At 47.8% G+C, this 12,807-nt stretch overlaps 1 long non-coding RNA gene across 3 annotated transcripts in view; it reads left to right on the top strand.

Moving 5' to 3' along the window:
- Positions 1–9,543, top strand: part of LOC116099173 — a 16,591-nt gene extending 7,048 nt beyond the window's left edge. Inside the window, exons 3-5 of one of the 3 annotated variants that reach the window (XR_004122099.1) lie at positions 2,752–2,941; positions 3,216–3,368; positions 4,847–9,543. This is a non-coding gene — a long non-coding RNA (uncharacterized LOC116099173). The remainder of the gene's footprint in view (positions 1–2,751; positions 2,942–3,215; positions 3,369–4,846) is intronic. The other 2 variants (XR_004122101.1, XR_004122100.1) reach the window with 2 other exon arrangements.
- Positions 9,544–12,807: the final 3,264 nt, after the last annotated feature.

Below are 12,807 nucleotides of genomic sequence, written 5' to 3'. Positions count from 1 at the left end.
AGAGCTTCTAGCTGTTTACCTGTGTTCTCCTGTATTTTTTTGAGGGTGCTATTTATGTCTTTCTTAAGATCCTGTATCATCATCATAAGTGATTTTAGATCTGAATCTTGCGTTTCCGGTGTAATGGTGTGTCCAGGACTTGCTATGGTGGGAGAATTGGGTTCTGATGATGGCAAGTGACCTTGGTTTGTGTTATTTTCTGAAGCTTGCCCCCCACCATCTGGTCAACTCTAGTCCTACCTGCCCTTGCTAAATCTGACTGGAGCCTGTCCTTCCTGTGATCCTGGTTGTTTCAGAACCCCTCAGAATCAAGCTGACTCTGTGATCCTGTGATTCTGGGATCCTGGGATCCTGGGCTTGTTAAATCACCTGGGAGTGTGGCTTTCTCTGTGAATTGTGGGACTGGCTGCAGAGCTTGTGCCCAAGGTCTGCTCAGAACACTAACCCCGGCAGACCAGAAGGAACTGGAGTCACTGGGCTGTCAGAGTTCCTGTGTGCCTGGTCCCACTGGACCCAATTACTCCCAGTGTTGGGACAGATGTTGGTTCCTGCTTACCTCTGATCCTGGGTGTGTCAGAGCACCTGGGAGTGGAGCTTCCTCTGGGTGTTGTGGGACTGGCTGTGGAGCTTGCGCCCAAGGTCTGCTCTCCAAAGTTATATTCTTGCCTGAAGCCTACTACTTTGTTCTAGCCCAAAATCAGATTCCTGCCTGAGCTTGCTTCCCTGTCCTGGCCCATTATCAGATTCCTGCCTGAAGCCTACTTCCTTGTCCTGGCCCAATGTCAAATTCCTGCCAAGCACTCCCAAAAGCTCTCCTCACTATTACACCATTTAATGCTTAAGCTTAACTGTCCTGTGACTTGCTTTGTAAACTGACCTTGAACTCAGAGATATCCATGGTTCTGTCTCCTGAATGCTGGGATTAAAGGCATGTTCCACCATGAGTGGGCCTGAGCTGAGCCTCTTGTCTCGGCAGCTCTGTGCTGCTTTGGAGACTTTAGGTCAGCCTCAGAGACAGGAAGACCCACACTGATCTTTCTTGTCCAGTGCTGACAGATGTCTGATATTTGGTGTGCTTTTACATTTTCTCCACAAGGAGTCAAAAGGAACAGACCAGAGTGACTAAAATGTACAGAAATGTGCAGATATCCACACGAGGCCCTGAAGAGATATGGCCTCTGCATCCGGGGGTACCTAGGGTGAGAAGAAGCACTCCCTAAAAGCCCATATCTATCCTTCATCTCCATGCTGGAGAGAGAAATGCCTGTGATCTTTTAAATAACAGGCATTTGGTTTTGATGGCCAATAATATGTAAGGGAGGAACAGGAAATGTAAGGGAAAGGCTTGGAACAGAAGCAGAAAAAGGTGGAGACACGGGGAATTTGCAGAGAGGGAAGGTGGAGAGAGAGTAAAAGGGGATCTCCTTCCATCTTCCCATGCCCACAAAATTAAAAAGGCTGCCACCTGGATTATCTAAGGATATAAGGGCCATTCTTGAGAGCTAAGATGCACCAGAAATGTCAGTGTGAGTTGGAGTCACCTGCAATTTTTTTAAAGAGACATCCCAGAGGTGACTTGATGGGGACAGGGGAGTGGATCCCATTGCTAATGGTGGCTGGCGAGCCATAGTCAAGAGCCCAGGTCTCCAGTGGATAGGGAGGTCTCTGGGAGAAAGGAGTTATCAACCAAACTCTGTCACTGAGAGAACTATACAATGGTCTGAGGAAATATCAGGGGACCTGCAAAGGATTTTTGGATGATTAAGAACAGACATTGGATTTTGGCAGAAAGGCCACCAAAAAGCAAAAAGGAAAAATTGTCAACAAAGCCAAATTGAACAAAATGTGCCTCCTGGCCATCTGAGGGTATCTGCCCTGGCAGCACAGGCCATGGCAGGGTGCATTCTCCCAGCTCCCACAAGACTGAGCTGGAGTGCCAGATGAACAGTGGTCATCGGCCAATGTCCTGGGGAATAGTTAGGATGGCTAGAAAGGGGAAACTCACCAGTTAGCCACTGCTGGATGAAGAGAGTAGTTTCCAGATGGCCCGGAAAGTACACAGACCTGGTGGGGGTTGGGGTGGTGTTCCTGTAGGCCCATCTGAGTTATGGTACCAATGAAGGGGCCTGAGATTTGGCACTAAACACCAAATCCTCAGCACAAAGAAGATTTTATTTGACGAGTAGAGGGGTAGGGAGGGGCTGCCTCTGGACCGGATAAGGACAGCAGCACGTGGCTTTGCAGGAGAGGCTTGTAAGGAGCAAAAGGGGAAGTCTGGGGTAGGTGAGTTGGTAAGCCCTGATTATTCATGTTAGTCAGTGTAGCCAGATGATAAATTTTTATTCTTGGACATTGGTGATCAGTCTTAGGGATGAGTTAGGCATAAGGAAGTGGCTAAATAAGGAAATGGCCCTTGGTGGCTAGCTTTAGGAAGTGGAAGCGGGGGAGGGAAAACCTGTTGGCACCATGTTTGCAATGCTCAGGCCTGTTAGAAAGCCCTTCTAGAATAATCTTGGCATTCATGAGGACCCAAAGTCCTTCATTTGCACCAAATAGTTGGGATTTCTTGAGGGTCTAGAGAACCAACAGTGGTGTCACATCTTTGCAGAGCAGCTGGAGTTAGACTATGCACCTTCTAGGGAGGCTGTTAGAGCAACCAGGTAAGACACTCTGAGAACATTTCTGAGCTTTTGAAGAGTTTGAAGCCACCACACACTATTTTGTTCTTGTACTTGCCTGACTCAAATCCAGCATCCTCGCTGTTTGTATTTGGAGGCATACACCACTGGGACAGATTCTGGCATCATCCTTTGATACCTAAAATGAGTGTATAAATCGACACTGGACAAGAAGGCTGTCTGGGACAGATGGGTCTGAGAAGATAAAAGAAACTGAAGATTCCCAGTGAGCCCAGCCAGCCATGCCTGATCCACCATGGAAGGTAGGCCAAGGAGCTTCATGAACTGGCCCCACCATGATTCCCCAAATCATGCCAGGGAAATACTCTGGTCTGCTAGTCTGAGAAGGAAGAAGGGACGATCTGCTTTGTCCTCCTGATTCATGGAGGTCAAAAGAAGCTGAGCTTCTCTCAGTTTCTTCCCAGCTGGGTCCTCACTAAGGACAAGACTCAATTCATCCATGTTTTACCTCATATCTAAACCATTCCAACCTTTGTTCTTCGGCCTCTAACCCTCTCTGCTTCCCTCCTCCAACAGCTGACTCTGATTCCATTTTCACCAGGAGTAACCATGATTACTTCAAACATGAGATCCACAGTCTGGGTCTTCAGCTGTCTGCCTTCAGTCTTGCCCATAGGACCTGTGTGATTTACCCTATGTGAAGAGGAGCCCCTCTGCCCTTCTGATGTGGTACTGTACTACTGTCACGTTATCTCACCCCTCTTAACCTTCCCTCTCCTGCTCCACCAGCTCCCCAGGTGTAACAACCCATCAGACAGCTGCAGGCCTGAGTTAAGTCAAGGAAGCCAGATGTAAAGTTACATACCTAACCACTGCATTTCAAGAAGGCAAGGCCTAAGCAGTGCTGAAGCACATCATGGCAGGAGGCACACGTAGCGGGTGAACTCTAAAGAAAGTGAAGAAGGGTTAGTGGGAGCAAGAGGGGATCAGTCTCAGAGGAAGAAAGTGGGAAAGGTGGACCAGGCTCCTGGCATGGGCCTGTTTCCCTCCCCAAGTGGTGTATGCACGTGGTTGCTCAGCAAGTCATCAGACTACAGTGTTAGTTGTGTGCACTCTCAAGTAAACTATATACATATATATATACACACACATATATATATATACACATATATACATACATACATACATATATACATGTATATATATACTTGAAATATATATAATATGTATTATATTATATATATAATATATAATAAATATATATTTTTTTCTTTTTGGCTTTTCAAGACAGAATTTCTCTGTGTAGCTCTGGCTATCCTGGAACTCAGTCTGTAGACCAGGCTGGCCTCAAATTCAGAAATCCTTCTACCTCTGCCTCCCATCCTGAATTCCTTCTCCACTGTCCCTGCTGTGTGGCTTCTGTGAGGCTCATAACCAGTTCTCCTGCAGCCTTCATGCTCTGTCACCACACCCTGTCCCCTGCTCCCCTCAGGAGACTTCCTCCTCAGATGCAGGCAGCTCTCCCCATTCCATGGCTCCCTGGGCCTGCTCCATGCAGAAGCCTTCCAGGTTCCTCTCCTCCTTTCACCTGGCTTCATAGAACTTGCTTCCAGCTGCCAGTGATGGCTCCCCAAATCTGATATCACACCAGTGTCTTAAGTTCCGCACACTAGGGCTGAAGCCCACTTCCAAACACAGTCCTCCTCTGGACACCCTACTCATGCTGCTGAGAGGATCGCTGCCATCCCTGTGAGCCCAGCTCCAAGCCTGCCCTGTCTCAGACCTGTCACCTTCTGTCCTCATCTCCTGGGTCCCCCACAATCTCATCACCCTCTCATCTTTCCACATTAGCAGCTCCCAGACCTTAGCTGACCTCCCCAGCTCACCAGCCATGCAGCCCCTTCATCTCAGCATCTGCAGTCTGACTTTGGTCACAGTGAAGCTCTGCCTGAGGTACCTGCAGAGTTCTCCCTCTGCCCACGTGAGACAATGGAGAGCATGGCTCTGATGGGTCATGCCGCTGACCCCTCCCCCATGAAACTCTTCTTTGGCTCCTCTTTCACAAGCCATCATAAGTCACCTCAGCTGTGACCCTCTCTCTGAGACCCACAGGGCCCTGTTTTTACCTTCTAGAGAACACAGTGCACTGCTGTGCCTCCTGTGAACAGACACTCATTTTCTGTGTTATCTCCCATTTGTGTCCCCAGGCACAACATGCAAACTGGTAATGATTTACACAATTGAAGAGAAAAGACCAAATCCCAGGAGAATGCAGCACAGGTCAGCACTTCCCACGATCTGAATTCTGTACCTGGGATCTCTCTGAATCTGGAAATGAGCCACCTAGTTGTGACTCTCACCTGTCAGATCCCAAGAAAAGCACCCTGTTCTGAGGGTTTCGGGGATTGAAACAAGAAGAAAATTCAGACGCACACTCTAAGGAACTGTGCTTCCTTGAAGATCATTGGAAGCATTCACGGCACGTGCAAACACTTGAAAATATGCTTGTGCGAGCTCTTGGGTGTGCACAAAGGCATGTGCTGCTCCACAGAGAGAAAGTACAGTCATTAGAATGAACTCCCTGGGCTTATGTGTTTCATATATACAGCTTTTAGGTATGATCTCTATAGCATGTTCACATATGGCCTATGACAGCTGACTCTTACCATCCACAGTCAAAAGGAACTGGAAGTTTGAAGAATCTTTTAATAACAAAGTCTACAAATGTTTTTAAAGCCCTCAGCATTGGAACACGCACACTCACATGTGCTCAGAAACCAAAGAGATCGAATGGCTTGACTCTGCAGAGAGGAAGTCTTGCTTGGCCAGTGTGCTTCACAGAGAGGCAGAGGAGCCCCACCCTTGGGGAGGTCATATTTGCTTACATGGATTTAGCCTATGGTGAGCAGCCCCAGTTCCTCCTGAATGATGAACAGCTCTCCTCATTCTTTGTGTGACAATAATCGGGGCCTCTCTTTTACTCTGGGATAATCACAGTTATTACGTTGATGTTTTCTCTCATCTGCCAAGAGAAAACTTGTCACAGTTCCCTGGGCCTCTCAATTCCTCACATATCAATGAAACTCTGCCCACCTCGATTCTAGTCCTTCTCCCTCCCCCAGAGTTTCACAACCTTGGCTGCTCCTGTGCTTTGCTGAGTACCCTATAAAGGCGCAGATACTGAGCTGAGCCTGAGATGTCCCTCAGCACATCTGGGCCTAGGGTGGTCCCTGCAGCAGCCAGCAGGTCTGCTCAGGGATCTTGAGGTGCTGAGGGGAGGGCCCCAGTGCTCTACTGCCAGATGCAGCTTCCCTGCTTAGGCCCCCTCACTTAAGGCCTAAGTGTGGTTTGCTTCACAACACTCCCTGGAGTGTTGGGAGTGATGAATGGGTCCAAGCTCTCTACTCCATGGCCTTGCCTTCCTCATCTCCTAGTGGACACGCTGCTCAGCACTCTTTACCCCAGCGTCTCTTCCATCTCTGCAAAGGATTGCACACTGTGTGGATGTATATGAAGACCTTATTTGATTTCTATTCCCATGTCCTCCACTAAGGAGGAGCTCAGAACAGGGCACAAAGGGAACTGAGTCCTCCTCCACTTAGAATTAGTCAGTGAGCCTATCTGCCTTCTTTTCCTGTGTGACAATGTCTCTCTATCCAAGGCTGGCCATGTTCTTGTAGGAAACCTCCAGCTTAATGGCTGGGATTATCAGCATTAGCCACCACTAGAATGGATAATTCTATCAAATTGAAGCAGATTGTTAATTCAAGAGTCTCTGAAAATGAATCAAATACAAAGTCATCCAATCCAGTGTGGCCAGGCCGTGCCACGCACTGTTCCCTCTCTGCAGTGATATGGACAGACACTGACCCTGGATATGTTCTCAAGAGTGTCACAGGAAGCCAAGAGGTAAGACAGTCTTAGATGAGGGAGGAGTTCTCGTTCTTTACCAGTGTCTCACACAGGACTCTGCATGCTTCTATCCCTCTCTGAGTCGTCCTTCAGGCAAATGGAGGCTCTGTGTCCACAGATCATTTTCACAGAGAACAGGACTTTGATGTTTGGAAGTGCAATGGACAACAGGGTAGTCTGATGCCACAGGGCCCTGTGTCGCTAAAGACCAGGCAGCCTGGAATCAAAATGCTAAGTCCTTGGGATTGCCTGCATGAGCCCCTCTTTGCCATTATGACCTGAAGTGGGCTGAAAATTTCCTCTCAAGTCAGGCGAAGGCTGACTGGGAGCTGTGACTGTGGACTTTGCTCTCAGCTTGAGTGGATGAAGCAATATTTCTGGATTTGACTGTGAAGTGATTCTAGAGGAACTTATGTGTGGGTTCACGGACTTGGTAGGCAAGGTGCCCCCTCAACTTAGGTGGCTATGTGAAGCCATCTGAGAGCTGCACTGGAAGAAGCAGTGTCAGAGCAGACACTTCCTCTGCGTGTCTCCTGGGATAGACCTGCTTTATCTTTAGCTTTCTTCATCAGATTTCCAAACTGGGTGGCTGGACTCTGAGCTCAGAGTAAGCTTGTGTTACAGTAGGCTGTTGGGACTCTCAGACTGAGACAAAAGTAGCTTCGCTGGTTTGTGCCTTTCTGACATGGTATGCATCAAACTACCAGTATTCCAGAGCTTCCCTCTTGCAGAAAGCCTGCTGTGGGGATGCTCAGGCATATAGCCCTAGGGGCCCCAGTAGAGCAATGCTGTAGGGATGGGGCAGCCCCTTGAGACCCTGAAACTGCCAGGCGATCCATGTGCTCACGCAGTCTGGAAAAGCTACAGCTCGAGACTCCAACTGTGAAAGCGTACATGCACGGAGCCCAGCAGAGCCACAGCAGTAGCTCCTCAACTTAGCTAGATGGTGTCACTCCTTTCCCGATTATTTCTCCCAGATGAACAGGAACTGAACAGCTCACTGCTGCTCCTTCATCACATTTTGCAAGTGTTCGGAGTGCTGACTGCAGAGGCCCACAGCTGGAGAAGGCTCTCTCTCACCTGCATCTATAAGTGTGCAGACTGCTGACTGCACAGGGCCACAGTTGCAGAAGGCTGACTCACCGTCAGGAAGCCTGGTGGTTACAGCTGGCAAGGCTAACTGTCTCACCCCTGTCTAAATTGAGGCAGAGCACTACAATTTGAAGATCATCCTCATCCGAGAAGAGGTTTTGATTCAAGTCAAAGCTCATTTTTACAAGACAGTCAGGGTGGCAGGACACAAAAGGACAGCGCTCATCACACGAGGTTCTCTACCACAGCAGAGTAAGTGGGACCATGGAAGCAGACAAGACCGAGGACGTCGACAAGGGGACACAGCCTTTTCTGTGGTGCTTGGTGCTCCAGACTCCAGCACTGCCTCACCTTACCAGTGAGCTCCAGTCTCACTCCTGGGTGACTGACCCAGACGCAATGGGGACCACTTCTACACAAGTCTTTTCTAAGTCAGGAACCCGTGGTGACTTACCTGGCCTTGTTGCCATCACATTTGCCCCAGGCTGAGTGGCTGGTGCTGATGTGCTGGGGGCTAAGTCCTCAGAGGCTTCCTCTAGGCCACACCCCAGTGCTGACTTGAAAGGTGCGGTTCCTACTGAAGAGGCTTCAGCCTTCGTAGATGACCATGCTGCACTAGGGCTCACCTCCACACTCTTTTATTTTCTTCATCCCTAACTACTAGCCCAGCTTGATGAGAGCCCCCCTTGGCAAATCCTTCTGAGGTTTTTGTAGAACGTTTTTGATATCTTCCCAGAAAGCAACATTCTATGTTCCTTCCTAATACAGAAAGAGAAAAAGGGTTAGGCTAACACTTCAAATCTCTGGAGAGAAAGTTTGGTCAGCACAGTGATGACCAAAACGTAGTTCAGGCCTGACGTCCCAGCATAGAATCTGTGCTCCCCTCTATAACCATAACCATAATGGAGCCGTGGTACACAGATGCTAACCCATGTACTCAGTTGCTATATGGATGTCTTCTGTAACAGCTAAGTCTGTTTTCTCAGGAACTTAAACTTCACTTTTTATGTGCAAACTTGTACATGTGTATGCGATCACATGCACATGTGTGCAAGTGAGTGTGGAGGTTTGACATAGATCTTTGGTATTTACTTCCAGTTTGGTCTACCTTATTTTTTTTCTGAGAAAGGGTCCTTAATCTGGAAACTCTCACAGTTGGCCTGGCTGGCCGGCCAGGGAGCCCCAGGGGTCAACCTGTAATTGCCTTAGTGCTGTGACTATCAGCATGCATTTTTATTATCATTATCCTTATTAATCCTTGGACTCTTGGGTTAGGCTCAGGTCCTCATGCTTGCCTGGCCAGCACTTTATGAGCTGAAGGTCTCCAGCCTTCATTTTAATCTTTGCTGTAATCTTGATCCACCTTCACTGTCTGTCCCCAGAAACCTGTCATCTACAGTTCCATTCTGTAGCTATGTTGATACATGTATTCTGTATCCCAAGCCAGGCAGAAGAGTCAGACCAACACCACAGCTGGTTTTAGCAGTCTCAGCTAAAATCCATTCAGAAACAAAGACTCCAGTTTTGCTCCTAAAGGTCACTAGAGTTCAGTGATGTGAAAAAAAAAAAAACCACTAAATGTCATGTAATAAATTTTCACTCAGTGCTTTGGAAATGTTTGGATGACAGCAACTCACCCCTTCTGGCCATCAACACAAGCAGATGGAACAATCTAGCAGACAGATACATAACAATGTATAAGTGACTCCATTGTACATTCCTGCCCAACACCAGAGCACTGCAGAGCACTGGGATCACCTCCAGGAGCCAAAACTATACCCAGCAAGACCACTGCATACCCCTGGAAAGATCAGTGGCTACAAAAAGGTTGTAAGGCAGTGGTTCTCAAATGTCCTGATGTTACAACACTTTAATACAGTCCCTCATATTGTGATCCCAACCACAAAATTATTTTGTTACATTAATTTTGCTACTGTTAAGAATTGTAAAATATTTTGAGGGCCTGGAGAGATGGCTTAGCGGTTAAGAGCACAGACTTCTCTTCCGAAGGTCCTGAGTTCAAATCCCAGCAACCACATGGTGATTCACAACCATCCATCCGTAATGAGATCTGATGTCCTCTTCTGGTGCGTCAGGGTATTTAAATATAAAGCCAAGCATAGGGATGCATGCATTAAAAATTTTTGGAAACAGAGGTTTGCCTGAAAGAGGTTCTCCCATAGGTTGAGAACCACTGCTTTTTTGGAGAAGCACCGACTCCAAACTTCCCATACCTATGATCTGAAATGCCTTGTGTTCTGGTGAGAATCTTCACTGTGACCAAATTTCTTGCTTTAGATATGGCAGAGAGTTCACAAATGTGTGTCCTCACGTCACCTTCTTGGGGACATAAGCCAAATGTGAGATTTTTCCATATTACCATTGGAAGTTGACTTTATTGAATCCCTTTATGCCCTCAAAGTGGACTACCACATTAAAGTCACAGGTCCATTGGTGCAGCACAGTACAGTCCAAGGGCACTAGTGAGTAGCCAACACCTTCACTGTCATCTATAGTAGGAGTTGGCTCTTCAGGTTCTCAGACCTGGAAAAAAATGGCATTGACAGTCTGCAATAGAAACCGAAATGGAAAATTAGAGCAGTTCTAATGTCAGAAAAGAGGGAAAGAGGACAGGCTGGGAGAGGCAACAGTGTCTCATGACTTTACCCCTGCCCTGCCATCCTGTTCCTCTCTGCTGCTCGGCAGAGGCTGCAACCAGCTCTTGTCTCACCCAGTGCTGAGTATCTGCGGCCTCCATCTGAGCAACTCTATGCTGCTCTGGAGCTTTTATGTTGGCCACAGAGACAGTGCGGGACCCGCCATCTTTCTAGTCCCAGTGCCAACAGTGTTTCCATAATTTCTGTCCTTACTGTTTATCCACAAAGCATCTAATAGAAGAGACCAGACAGAGCACAAACCAATGTGGATACACTCCACTTACCTGCCTGCCAACTCTTGTCTAACAGCTGGGCCACATAGGCACAGGCTGAAGAACTAAGTCTCTTATCATGAAATTCCTGAGCTGTGACACCAATTGCAGCCCTTGTGTCTTTGAATAGCAAGGTCAAGCGTATGTGAGCTGCCGGAACCCTGGTTAATACAATGACACTGTCAAGCTCTGTGCTGTCAGCAAAGGTGAGAAGAGTGACCAGGAGCAGGGTGAGGGGTCAGTCATGGGAAACGAGATGAAACTGCAGGTTCTCACATTAGAAATTTATGATATAGACAAAAGGTTCTTGTATATGCCTGCTTTTGTAATGTACTGATGTCATAGGATATTATTTCCCTGGCCAGAGTAGGAGAGGCAGGAAGTGTTTGAGCTGTTTTCAACATTTTAGCCAAGACCACTTAAAATCCTGAGTGGCTCTATGGTAGGAGACTAATGTCTTGATGAATACCAATGGAGATTGAGACAGAAAAGACAGGTAACATCAAAACTAGTCTTCTGGCATTCCAGTAGTGTAGCATGTGCATGTGTGTGTGCGCGTGTGCGCACTCGTGTGTGTGGTGTATGTGTGTGAGAGAGAGACAAAGACAGAGTTCTCCCTAAAGAAACTAGAGCAAATAAAATCCATGATTCAGCTCAATTTAATGAACACTGAGATACTCTGTGGTGATAAAATGGTAGAGCAGGGACTAGGGATCTCTGTGCTCCTTGAAAACATAATGCTCTCGGGTGACATTGAACTTAAGGAGCAGACCTTACAAACCTTACTTGGATTAGCACTAGAAGGCTGTGCACACACCAAAGGGTTGGGCATAAACATAAACCCAGCAGTCACCACACATAGGCTTTTCCTGCTATCACCAAGGCAGTGAGGGAGCACTTCAGCTTGAAGGAGACCCTGCTGGAGTCTTCCATGAGGCCGCCCCAGCTAGAAACAAAGGGCTTTGTGATGAGGTCCCCTCCATAACTCTATGATGCTCAAGTCTTCAGAAACATTCACGTAACAATAAGCAAGGAAAACTCAGTTCCTGCTGCTTCAAGATTTCAGGAACTAGAGCTGAGAAGCAGCAGAAGGCAATCAAGCTTTGAGAGGCGTGAGCACCCTGAACCACCACCCTGCATACGCCTGTCTTGTGTGTTTCTGAGGAGTCAGGGTGTTTGTGAGAGCAGAAGGGTGCTGTGTCCCAAAGACAGTGTGGTCACAGCATTTACCTGTTTGATCGACTGGCAACATAGAATGAGAGAGGTGACCATTTGGATGGATAAGTGTGAGGCTAACTGCTTTAGACACAGAAAAGGGCACGGGCACCTTTAAATTTGCCACATGATTGCACGCAGATTACCTTTGCTCCAGCTCTGAGAGAACTTTCAGTACCTGGACCAGACTGTTCTGGGAGTCTGAGTGCCAGGGTCTGCTGCCTGTCACCCGATACATAGCTATAAAAGCAAGTTCCTCTGTATTTGGAAGATTGTTAATGTGTGCCCTGCTAAAGTAATGACCATAGTGAGCCTTGTGATACAAACTTGTAATCCTGCTCCTGGGAAGCAGAGGCAGGAGGGAAGTCAAAGCATGCACAGACAGGAGAGAGACACACTTTAAAAGAATTTTAATTAAAATGAGGTTAAATCTGTGCTTAAATTTATACACGAGGAAAAACTATAAAACATAACAGGTTTCACTTCATAGGCCAAGATTGCTAGGAACTCATTACACAGCAGAGGTTAGCCATGAAGTAGTCGTCATCCCCTGCCTCAACCCTGATGTGCTGAGGTGACCTACTTGAACAAGCAGTCCTGGCACTGACACTACTTTTAGAGAGTTTGTCTGGAGGATCTGACAGGGAACACAGCTGCAGCTGTGTCCTAGACATGAAACACAGTCTCATTTCTCCCTCCTGAAGGTCCAGTCCTAACTGTAAGCCCAGGTCCAGGAGGGGTGCATACTGAGCCCTGAGTAGGACACAGCTGCCTCTCCTACCAGCTCAGCCAACGCGGCCCTGATCACGGAGGGTCGGCAGATGTGGCAGCCAGTTCCCCTCACTCCCAACACTATTCCTGCTGAACAGTGCTCACCCTGAAAGGCTCCTGTGGAAAAGTGGGGGAGGGACGCTGCTGCAGTGAAGCATCTGGGCTCTGAGTGTGCCTGTCTACACCCCCAGCTCTCTCTGAAACCCTTCAACTCCCCGGTGCCCTTCCCTACACTGTGCTCCTAAAGGC

This window comes from Mastomys coucha, unplaced genomic scaffold (genome assembly GCF_008632895.1).
Source record: "Mastomys coucha isolate ucsf_1 unplaced genomic scaffold, UCSF_Mcou_1 pScaffold20, whole genome shotgun sequence".
In the NCBI taxonomy this organism is placed as follows: domain Eukaryota; kingdom Metazoa; phylum Chordata; class Mammalia; order Rodentia; family Muridae; genus Mastomys; species Mastomys coucha.
This window is presented reverse-complemented; position numbering and strand designations above follow the sequence as displayed.